General features: G+C 52.9%; 1 long non-coding RNA gene across 1 annotated transcript in view; it reads left to right on the top strand.

Moving 5' to 3' along the window:
• The first annotated feature begins 4732 nt into the window (after positions 1-4732).
• LOC138989952 (uncharacterized) overlaps positions 4733-12223 on the top strand; it is a 20676-nt gene continuing 13185 nt past the window's right edge. The window contains exons 1-2 of the long non-coding RNA XR_011466143.1: positions 4733-4815; positions 9825-9881. This is a non-coding gene — a long non-coding RNA (uncharacterized lncRNA). The remainder of the gene's footprint in view (positions 4816-9824; positions 9882-12223) is intronic.

Here is a 12223-nt window from a genome sequence, read left to right as displayed (position 1 = left end):
TCAGATATTTTTTTGGTCCAATTTAAAGGTGGGTTGTCTTTGTGTGGTTGAGTTGTAAGAGTTCTTTATATACTCTGGATTGTTGTTGCTGTTCACTTACTCAGTTGTGTCTGACTCTTTGCGACCCCATGGACTGGAGCACACCAGGCTTCCCTGTCCTTCACTATCCCCTGGAGTTCACTCAAACTCATGTCCATTGGGTTGGTGGTATCATCCAACTTCTTTCGCCCCCTTCTCCTACTGCCCTCTATCTTTCTGGATACCAGACCCTTATCCGATATATGGCTTGCAAATGTTTTTCCCATTTTGTGGTTGCCCTTCCCTTTCTTTTCAGACATATATTTATTTGGCTGTGTTGGGTCTTAGTGGCGGTGCAGGGATCTTCAATCTTGGTTGCCAGGTGAGGGATCTTTAGTTGCAGCAGGTGGGATCTACTACCCTGACCAGGGATTGAACCTGGGCCCCCTGCATCGGGAGCATGGAGTTTTAGCCACTGGACCACCAGGGAACTCCTGATTTTCCCTTTCTTCACAGTGTATTTTGAAGTCCAAATTTATTTATTTACTTATTTATTTGATTTTTAGTTCTAGCTTCCTGGTCACTACAGCCACCACCAGGGCTGTGTAACCAGCACCGTAATTCCAGGAAGCAAGCAGACTCTTTTCCCACAGTATGTTCCAGGTACTGTATCGCTCTGACTAATGGAGAGAAAAGCTATCGACATTAACCACACTGCTCCAGGAAGTTGCTAGTGACATTCTGTTGACCATGGTACCTAGAACAGAAACTCCTCAGAAATCACCTCTCCAAAGCTATCATCAAAATATGATGTCCTCCTTATTTATTTTTCATTTGGTTACTGTGCTTTCGACGTTGTATCTAACAAACCATTGCCTGATCCAAGATTTGCATGAATGCTTTTCTTCTAAGCATTCTAAGGGGGCTTCCCTGGTGGTTCAGATGGTAAAGAATCTACCTTCAATGTGGGAGGCCTGGGTGCGATCCCTGGGTTGGGAAGATCCCCTGGAAGAGGGCATGGCAACCCACTCCAGTATTTGGGCCTGGAGAATCCCCCTGGACAGAGGGGCCTGGTGGGCTATAGTCCACGGGGTTGTAAAGAGCTGGACACAACTGAGAGACTTTCACTTTTTATTTTAGGAGTTTTAATTTTAACTTTTATGGTGTTTGATCTATTTTGAATTAATTTTTGCATATGATGTGAGATAAGGGCCTACCTTCATTCTTTTACATGTGGATCTCCATTTTCTCAGCACCATTTATTTTTGAAAAGAATATTCTTCTTCCATTGAATTGTGTTGGTACTATTGTCAAATGCCAGTTAACCTTAAATATGAGAGTTTGTTTCAACTCAGTTCAGTTGCTCAGTCATATCCAACTCTTTTCGACCCCACAGACTGCAGCACGCCAGCCTTCCCTGTCCATCACCAACTCCAGGAGCTTGCTCAAACTCACATCCATAAAGTCAGTGATGCCATCCAACCATCTCATCCTCTGTCATCCCCTTCTCCTCCTGCTTCAGTCTTTCCCAGCATCAGGGTCTTTTCCAATGAGTCAGTTCTTTGCATCAGGTGGCCAAGGTATTGGAGCCTCAGCTTCAGCATCAGTCCTTCCAGTGAATATTCAGGACTGATCTCCTTTAGGATTGAGGGTTTGTTTCTGGACTCTCAGTTCTATTCCACCGATTGTGTGTCAGAACTCACACTAGGTACCATACAGTGTTGATTCCTATTACTTTGTAGTAAGTGTTGAGATCAGATAGTGTGAGTCCTTCAACTTTGCTCTCTTTCAAATTTGTTTTGACTCTTCTTGTTCCCTTGCATTTCCATACAAATTTCAGGATCAACTTGTCCATTATGCAAGAATGAAGCTGGGAGTTTGTTAAAGATTGCATTTAACATGCACATCATTTGGGAGATATTGCCATTTTTGAAATATTGCCTTCCCATCCATGAATATAGGCTATCTCTTCTTTTATCTAGATCTTATCTACTTTCTTTAAACATTTTATAGTTTTCAGAGTATTGCATTTCCTTTGTTAAATTTACTCCTTAGTATTTAACTCTTTTTGATTCTGTTGTAAATGGGATTTTCTTAACTTCATTTTTTATTTGTTCATTGCTAATATATAGAAATACAGTTGATATTTGTATATTGATCTTATATCTTGCAACCTTGCTTAACTTTTTATTAACCCTAATAGTTTTTTGTGTGTGTGGATTTCTTGACATTTTTCTATATGCAAGAATTTTCTCATTCTCATCTACATATGAGACAGTTTTCTTTCTTTCCAACATGGACGCTTTTTATTCCTTTTTCTTGCCTGACTGCTCTGGCTAGAACTTCCAGTACAGTGCTAAATAAAGTAGGGGGAAAGACATTCTTATCTTGTTCCTGGTGTTAGGGCAGTGAGGGTTGCTGGGTGAGGGAACAGGTTTAAGGGAAAGGGAATTAGGACCTGAAGGATGGCTGAAGGTCATGTGGCAGGTGGCAAGAGGTCAGGATTTGGGAGCTGGCAGTTCCTGGGCGATAACTGCACCCTGAGAGAGGACCCACTGCCCAGGACCGTGTGTGCCCTGGGAGGACCCTGGGGAAGGACTGCCTGGTTGGGGGGCTCCTCTCTTCAAGCCAGAGCCTGTGTCCTCCTCCAGAGGGCAGCCCCATGAGACCATCAGTGGGCGGTGGTCAGGGCATGAGATAGATCTTTCTGCCAGGTTTGGGGAGGAGACTAACTACCAGCCAGAAGTGGTAGCTGGATAGGGGTGGGGGACAGTGCTCAGAGCTGGACATTCATGCATTCATTCATTCAACAGACATTGATTAAGCACCTACTATGTGCTACCTTGATCTAGGTTCTAAACAGAAATGGTGACAGACAGTGAACAACAGAGACAAGGAATGAGTATATTACACAGTTCCTTAGGGACTTCTTAGGAATGGCAGAGATGCCCTATTCCTAAAGATGGAACCAGCCCCTCCCTGGTGGTCCCTCGCCTGTTCCCCCTTTCCTGCCACTTTTCCCCATCACCCCTCTTCCTCCTTTCTGTTTGGGAAATCACCCCACTGCCATCTGCGGTGGCCATCTCCTGGGTCCTCACTGAAAGGGCACAAGGATGGCTGCTGGGGTGGGCTGGGGCTCATTCTAGCCCTGGGGAGGCACAGTGCTGGGCGTGGGCAATCTCTGTTGCCATGATGCGGGGTGCCGCTTCCTTTGTGCCCCACTTATCTGCCAGACACAGCCTGAGGGACTGCCATGGGCTCACAAAGGCCCTGCCCTGAACTGAAGGACTCCCCAGGGCATGGGGATGAGGGTGAATAGCAGCATCTGGATAACTCACCTGGGAGGGGCAGGCTGCTCCTCCCTGTGAGCAGCATCCCCACACAAGGATTGCACACGCATGCGTGCTGCTTCCAGCAGCCCTCTGAATCTGCATGTGAGTGAATTCCTGAATGGATGTGTATATTCCTTTGCAAGTGCATGTGTGCCCGGGTTCACTGTGTGTGCATGGATTGTGTGTACATGGATTGTGTGTACACGGCAGTTCACAGGTGTGCAGGCCTCTGAATTGTGTGTGTGTGCCTGCATGTGAGTGTATGTGTCTGTCCATGACTACAAGAGGATGTGTGCTTTGACCTGTGCCTCCCCATGACCACCTGTTTGTGGTCTTGTATGTCACTGTTCGACTGTGTACACGAAAGTCAGCACACACGTGGCAGAGGTACAAGGGCAAAGTCTGAACTTTCAGGATGTTCTGGGTCAGGTTTTCCCTGGTAACGGGTGTGCCTGAGATTGCAGATTAGGAAGTAAAATGTGGGGCAAACCTGGACCACAAGGACTCTGTGCGTGAACACGTGTGGCCAGAGGACAGGTGTGCGTGCCACACCACCGTAATTGAGTTCTCGAAACACTGTGGTTCCTGTCCTTCACCCCCGTGCTCCAGTATGGCAAACAGTCAACTACTGCTGCCCAGCAAGTTTTCCACACTGAAGAATGCGGAGGGTCACCTCTCTCCTCCCACCCTCTACCCCTGGGGTACCTGCATACTAAGTTATCTCGCTCGTGTCTGACTCTGTGTGACCTTATGGGCTGTAGTCTGCCAGACTCCTCTGTCCATGGGATTCTCCAGGCAAGAATACTGGAGTGGGTTGCCATGCCCTCCTCCAGGGATCTTCCTGACCCAGGGATCGAACCTACATTTCTTACGTCTTCTGCATCGGCAGGCAGGTTCTTTACCACTAGGCCCACCTGGGAAGCCCCACCTCAGGGGTACCCTGGTTTTTAAGAACTTAAGGTCCCAGGCAGTGGCCTCCTCTTCTTCCTCACCTCCCCCAAGCCCAGGCTGGGAGAGGTGAAGTGGGGGATGAGTATACTGAGTGGTGGGCAGGTAGGTGGTGTAGGAGATATCTGGCAGGGCAGTGGCAGCTGTGGGGCTTAAGAAAAGGCCCAGGGTGCCACTCATGGAGCAGGGTCTGAGGGGTGAGCGGGGCTGGGGACCCCCTTTTGGGGAGGAGTTCTGGGTGGGAGGGGCTGGCAAGGAGGGAGGCAGTTAGTGCAGGGAAGGGGCGATCAGGGAGGCCTGGAGAGCAGGAGCCACAAGGCCCTGTGCACCGCGAGACTTGGGTTCGTGCAACTTTCTTGCACCTGTTCTTCACAACTGACTCCAATTTACAGATGAGGCAAGTCAGGCTCGTGGAGCTTCATCCCGCTGGTCAGCCCAGACCAGAACGGCCAGGCCACAGACCCAGGGCTGGACCACGGCCCCAGCCGAAGGGACAGGACATTTCCCGTACTCAGAGGTGAGGTCCTGGACTAAGAGGTTGGGGTGAGGGATGGGGTGGCCCCTTCAGAGCCCCAGGGGGTTGCTCTGAAACAGAGCATCAGAGACATGTGAAGGGAGAGAATTTGACCTGCTTGGGTGGCGATAGCCACTGGGGACACCCATACAGGGGCCAGTGAGAGGGGCCTGAGTGGACAGGCTTCCGAGCCCACCAGAGACACCCTCTGGGGACGCCCAGACAGACTTGAGTGTCTCTGGGGGTTGGTGAAATACTGCAACATGCAGGTGAGGTGGGGAACCAGCAAGAATCATGTACTGTGGCTACTGTGACCTCATTTATGCACACAAGCAGCGGTGCTGGGGCATTTGGGGGTTCCTCACTCAGGCTGGAGGAAAAGGGGGTGCCACAGTCAGAACAAGCCCCTTGGGAACTTGACTCTGGGTTCAAATTCCAGCTCTGCCTCCCCCACCTTGGCCAAGTATGCCTCACCAACCACTCTCAGCCTCAGTTTCCACATCTGTAAAATGGGGCTAATAATACCATCTCCCCTATAGCAGCAGTCCCCAAGATTTTTGACCCCAGGGACCAGTTTTGTGGCAGAGTTTTTCCACAGGTAGGGGTGTAGAAGGGTGATTTCAAGATGCTTCAAGCACATTACAGTTATTGTGCACTTCATTTCTATTATTATTACATCAGTTCCCTCTCAGATCATCAGGCATTAGATCCCGGAGGTTGGGGACCCCTGCCCGATAGGACTGTTTTGAGGCCTTAATGAGATAATCGGTTCAAAGTGCTCATTAGAACAGGGCCTGCCAGGGAGGACAGACAAGCCTGAAGCCTCTGTCGAGTGGACTGTACTCCCTCTGCACCAACTTCCAGGCCAGAGGTGTCACCCTGTAATTATCTTTCGGGGCACAGACCCCCATGGTATTTCTGGTGAGTTTATGAGTCTGGGAGATTAGCTGCTCTGAGAAGAATCTCGTCCTCCCTGGCCTGGGGAGGGACAGGGTGCCAGGGTGAGCTGTGTGTGGAAGTGGCCGTGAGTGATGCTTTATGGGGCCTGTAAAAGCTGCTGACCCCGCTCCTGGACTTAATGAGATGAACAGGGCCGTGGCAGCCTCCAATAACCTGCAACTCCAGCTGAGCCCAGCTGACCCGACACGGGGCAGGAACAGGCCTCAGCTCTGCCCTGAGACCCGGCAGGTTAGGGTGAGGGTACGGAAGAGGGGGACAAAGAGGCCCACGCCCCACATTCTGGGGTGCAGGAGCGCTGGACACAGACCCCAAGCCCTCCCTGCCCAGCTGGGGCGTCATGGGTGCAGAATCAGACAGACCCAGGGCCCGTGGGGTCTTGGACAAGCCAGTTCTTGTCCTGGGCCTGTTTCCTCTTCCATGATGCAGCGATTAGAATCCACATCTGTGGATTGTCCTGAGATTTGAGGAGAAGAATGAGTGAGCCTGGTGCCCAGAGCCAGGGCCCCAGTAAAGTGTTGATAGCTTAGGTCCTCAGGGTACTCCCCGCTTGGTCCCTCAGCCGAGGTTCGTTTGCATTTGGGCCTCTGCTCCCCAAAATGAACTGGGGTGCAGTGCGCCTGAGCTGGGGGGTGAGCAGAGGCTGTGCTGCTTGTCTTCAAGAATGGAGAGGAATGTGAGGGGTGGAGGAGGGCAGACGGTGGCAGGGCCTACGCTCAGACTACGCACCCCGCCGCCTGGGTGGAGTGCCAGCGTCTCTCTGGGGACCTTCTGCCAGGCTGGCTGGTCAGGACAGGACATGGTCCTTCCACTCAGCCATGCTCATCTCTCTGTCCATCTGTCCAGGGACCTCTGTCAGCAAATGTCCCTTGGCACTTCCTCAGGGACAGCCCCTTACAATCTGTGTTTTTTCCAATCTTTACGACACTCTGTGCAGACAAGGAACCTGAGGCCAGAGGGGCCAAGCCCCTTGACTGAGTAAGGGGCGGATGTAGAAGTCCACCCCATCCAGTGCCCTGTGTCCTTGGCGCCCCCTGCAGGTTTGGGCTGGAATAGAAGGGAAGTGGGGGTTGGGGGACTTCCCAAGCATTAGGTATCTGCCCCTGCCTGGCTCAGCCCTTACAACTCAACCTCAGCTTCCCTGCCCAGCACTCCAGGTCTCCATGGGGGCCAGATTCGGCTCTGAATCTGACTCGGTTTTTGAGCACTCTCTGTTCCTCTCTTCTGCCCCTCCCCTCTTCTCCCCAGCTTTTGTTTTCTAAACAGCAGGGCCAGTGAGGGTCTCCATGGGGGGGTGAAAGCAGTGAACACACCAAGGGGCCATCCCCCCAGACTCCTCCCTCCTCTCTCCCACCTTGTCAATTGCTCCTTCGCCCACTAACTTCAAGTCTTTTTTTTTTTTTCCTTAAATCAAAGTCTGAGCAGTCCTCAGACCAATGCATTGCCTTAAGAACGTGGAAGAGATCCCACTTTGAGGGGGCTGGCCTGAGAATCCCATGGACAGAGGAGTCTGGCAGGCTACAGTCCATAGGATTGCAAAGAATCAGACACTACTGAAGCGCTCCCTTTGGGTGGGACGGGGCTGGCCCTCCTCTCTCTTGCTCCCTCAGCTCTGCTTCTGATGTGACAGACAGTCCCTACTTTCCCACAGGGTGTGTGGGAGGACCTAGTGAGACCCAGAAAAGCCCCTAGAAAAGGGCCTGGCACATAGTAGGCCCTTGGCTCAGGGGAATTCTCTTGCTCTGACCCCAGCCCAGGCTCACCCCCAAGATGGCCTCCAGCTTTGCATGAGGGGTGGACTCCCTGATTCCACTGCAGCTTCTTTTCCAGGCACCGTCCAGCAGCCAGATCTGCCCTCTGGTGGGGTCTACTGAGGACCTGGGTGGTCCCAGACCTCCTCCCAAGAGTGTCCCTTTGCTTATGGGGATGTAGCCCCAGGGGATGTCTGTATGTGCTCACCTTTGGGGAGGCAGTGTGGGGACAGCCTGTCTCAGGGCCCTCCCACGTGGCTTGCACCTACCCTGCCCTCTCCCAGGCAGGCTTCCAGACCCCAGTCAGTCACCCCCCACCACCTGATGGGACCCGGACTATCTAGGACTCATCTAGTAAGACTGATCGCGTCCTATGAAGCAACAGAGTGCAGTGGTTGGAGCCTAGCTTCTGGTGCTGGGTTGGCTGGGGTTCAAATCCCAGCTCCTGTTTCCAAGCTGTGTGATCTTGGGTAAATTGCTTAACCTGTCTGTACCTCACACACCTAAAATTTGCCCCCCACTGATGAGGTAATTGCCCCACTGTCCCCACCCAACAGAGGAGGAAACGGTGGTCTCACTGCCTGATTCCAGAGGCCTCTGCTTACTCAACCCAGCCTCCTAACCAGAGGCCACAGGAGGAGTCTGTTACTGGTGGGAGGTACACCAGGCGGGGCCATGGCAGGGTGGGGGTCTGGTCTGGCTGTCCCTCAGAGGCCTGGTGAGCCCTGGCCTCACCAGAGACCCAATTGGACGAGAACTCCAATTAAAGGTAATTCCCCTTTTTCCTACCTTGAAATTCCTATTGATTTCCTCCCTAAATAGAAATTCCCATTGATTCCTTGTCTGTTCAGATTAGTGTCCTTGGCTGTGGCCTTCAGTGCATAATATCTCCCCGCTTCCACCCAGGCCCCAATAACTCTCCCCAAGGTGACCCTGCCACCCCACCCTGTGCTGGGCCCCATGGCTTCCCAGCTGGGCTGGGGGACAGTGGGTGGAGAGGGGTCCTGAACAGGGCTCTGGCTTCCCTCTGATAGCCATCATCCTACTTCTGCCCTTAATGGAGATGAGGAGGGGAGCACAGATGGAGATGTCACTAGACTTGGACATGGAACCACCTTGTCGGACCTGCCTCTGCCCATGAACTGTTGGTCTGTTGCCCCACGGAGACGCACAGAGGCATCAGTGCCAGGCATGAGCTGCCCGCATGGTCCAGGGGGCAGCCCCGCCCTCCCCCAGGCTCCTCTGCTCAGACTGGCGCACAATCACTGGCTGTTACATTTTCAGTTTTGGGAGCTTGTTGATGTCACACTGGTAGCTTGAAATCAACCATGGTGGGAGAATTTATACCATGTAAATTGGCAAATGGAACCACTCAGAGGGCCTCCTGGGTGGCGCCAGTGGTAAAGAACCTGTCTGCCAATGCAGGAGACATGAGAGACCCGAGTTCGATCCCTGGGTCAGAAAGATGCCCTGGAGAAGGAAATGGCAACCCACTCCAGTATTCTTGCCTGGAGAATCCCATCAACAGGCTGTCCCAGAGCCTGGTGGGCTACAGACCATGGGGTCGCAAAGAGTTGGACACAACTGAAGTGACTTAGCACCACTCAGGGTCTCTCTCCTTTCATCCCAATTGTGAAAGAGAGCCTGTTCTTAAGCTTTACCAGCACACCACTGCCCCAGACTCTGTCGCCCGCCTCTCATTCCTACCCAGGAACACTGGGTGCCTCTAGCTTTCTGAACTTTGGGAAGATCCCTTGGAGGAGGGCATGGCAACACACTCCAGTATTCTTGCCTAGAGAATCCCATGGACAGAGGAGCCTGGCGGGCTGCAGTCCACGGGGACTGAAGTGACTTCGCACCAGCTTTCTGAGCACAGTGATTTCCTTCCCAACTCCCTGCCTTGGCCGTGCTGTCCCCTCTGTCTGGAATGACCTCCCCATCCTTTCCTCCATGGGGAGATCCTTGATGACCCTGCTCGATTTCCTTTCTCTTCGTGTCCCTCTGCAAGGCCTGGGCTGGGTATACGGGGTTCAACAATAGGAAGACAGGCAGGCCCCTGTCCTCAGGCAGCTTGCAGTTGGGGGCCCAGGCTCAGAGCCAGCTGGGTCACCAGGAGCTGGGTGGGCTTGGGCAGTCACCGTGCTCCTGCAGCCCTCGGTGCCCTCTTTGTGCAGCGGGTCAGAACAATCCAAATCGTGGTCACCCCTGCCCCTGGGAGCAGGACCGAGCCTGGTGTGGGCTGGTGTCAGCTGGCTGAATGCTCTTACCCACGAGGAGATACTGATGCCTTCCTCATTTTTCCAGGAGGAAGATGAGACATAGAGAGGCGAAGGAACTGCCCTGACTCAGGTGACACTGCTGGTAAGTTGAGGGGCTGGGATTTGAGCCTGCGTGCATATCCCTCCCACCCCTGAGGGCCGTCGGCAGGGATGAAGCCCACCCTGTGTCCAGGAGGACACCTGGTTCTCCTCTGGAGCGCTGGCCAGTCTGGGTTAGAATGATCCAGGTCTGGCATGCCTCTCCCACCAGTCTGGGGCTTCCTTCAGGTGGGGGTCTGCATCTGATTCTCGTCTGTCCTAGTGTCCAGCCTGGGGCCAGACACTGAGGAGGCAGGAGGAAGAATCTGAGAAGTGGTCTCGGATAAGGGTGAGCAGGTGACTGGGGGAGAAGGAGGGTGCTCAATCACTCAGTCGTGTCCGACTCTTTGTGACTCCATGTACTGTAGCCCACCAGGCTCCTGTGGTAGGCTACAGAGGAAATTTCCAGGCAAGAATACTAGAGTGGGTTGCTGTTTCCTACTCCAGGAGATCTTCCTGACCTAGGGATTGAACTCGTGTCTCCTAGGTCTCCTGCATTGGCAGGCAGACTCTTTACCACTGTGCCACCTGGGAAGCCTGAGGAGGGAGGAGGAGGCATAACTCGGCTGGCCCCCCAACTCCCAGCCCCCACTTAACCCTGTGGGGGGACCCTGCCTCATGCAGTAACTGCTGCCTGCCTCCGTTCCCCTACCACTAGAACTGGAACCTGGAGCCGCCCCCAGCTTGTACTGGTTGGAGGTAAAAGGAAAGAAAGGATGGTGATGACAAAGGATGTTTCCTGCGTACCTAAGGCGTGTTTGACTTTTGATGTTTGGTGTTTCCACATCAGCCTTCTCATGTGAGGACTGCCGAACCCAGGAAGTCCACCTGGACCTTCAGACCAGGAAACTGGCATGTCCAAAGTCACGTGAAAGTAATTTCTGGAGTGTGTGCTTTGAGTCAGACCTGCCTGACACTGGCCTCTGCATCACCAGGGTCCTGTAATAGCAAAGGCAAAAGTCCTGTGGTCCCTCAGATCTGGGTTCAAAACCCAGCGCTGCTTCCTGCATATGCACCATGTGATGGGGACAGGTGACATCAATTCTCAGAGCCTCAGTGTCCTCAGATCCCCTTCCCCTGGGCTGGGGCCAGAATCCAGGGAGATCTGGTTTGTAAGCCTGTTAGTGCTGAACATTGCCCAGCATAAGGGCTCTGTATGGGATGGCTGTTCTTCCCTCTCTTCTCAATGCCGTCCAGACCCTACCTGGTCCCCCTAACCTCTGAGCTGTGCTCAAAAATGAGGCTGACCTCCTAAGGAGCCTGGACCTTCAAGTCTCACCCCTGCACCTGGTCCAACCTCACACTTTGACCCTCTCGGCTTTGGGCTGACCTCTGTCCAGACCAACCGTGACTTGAGATGGTTCTAAACCAGACTCGATGGGAATAGTCCCTTGGTCCCTCCCATTGTTCTACTGATGGCTCCGGATTCCAGGGCCTCCATCCCTGTAGGACTTTGAGCCTCGGTCCTCTCTCTGTTAAATGGGAACAATTGTACCTACCAGGCTCACATTCAGGGCCTAGGGAAGGTGGTGGTGTTGGTGATGGGGGCAGGGTGCTCAGCAGAGTGGTCGCCACAGCCACTGGGACCTCAGGATCAGGTCCTAGGGGCAAGGTGTCTTAATGACTGTTTTAAGAGCTGAGGTTTATGGAGTGTTGAGGATTTTCCATGCGTGGTCTCCCCATATCCTCCAGCAACCCCATGAGGCTGCTCCTATTAATATCACCAGACACAGCTGCTAAGAGGCAGGGGTGGGGTTTGGTTACTCGCCCCAGGGACCCCGCTCCCACCACAATACAAATCACAAAGCTTCCCCTGTCTTCCTGTAAAGCCGATTCTCTGTCTGATGTGCAGACATTTTTGTGATGGGTATAACCTGATTATTTCCCGATTAATCACTCACCATAGCTAATTCACTCTTCCCATTGATCCCAACTCCTCTGGAAGGGTGCCCCCCTCCGTCTCTAAGGGCCACCCCGATGCTGATGGGCACCTCTGAGAGTGCCAGGTGGGGATCTGGTTGAACTTGCTGAGGTTCAGTTGGTTGCAAGAGGGCAGGTTGTGTGGGTGGCAAAGGCCATGGTCTGTGCAGGCCTGGTGTGGGTGGCATCCTCGTTTTACCTGGCAAACAGTGACCCATCTGGCAGCATCACTGGAACCCCCCACCCCAAATAGTCACCCATTCTTTCCACAGATAGTGATGGAGCACCTGCAGAGTGCCAGGCCTCGTGCAGTGCATTCCCCTACGAAAAGGCCGCCTGGCTACAGCTGTGTGCCTGTGTCTGCATACGGAATTTGTTTATATTCATTCACTGACTCATTTGTGGAGCATAGACTACGTGTAGATA

Source organism: Bos mutus, chromosome 11 (assembly GCF_027580195.1).
Source record: "Bos mutus isolate GX-2022 chromosome 11, NWIPB_WYAK_1.1, whole genome shotgun sequence".
Lineage (NCBI taxonomy): Eukaryota > Metazoa > Chordata > Mammalia > Artiodactyla > Bovidae > Bos > Bos mutus.
This window is presented reverse-complemented; position numbering and strand designations above follow the sequence as displayed.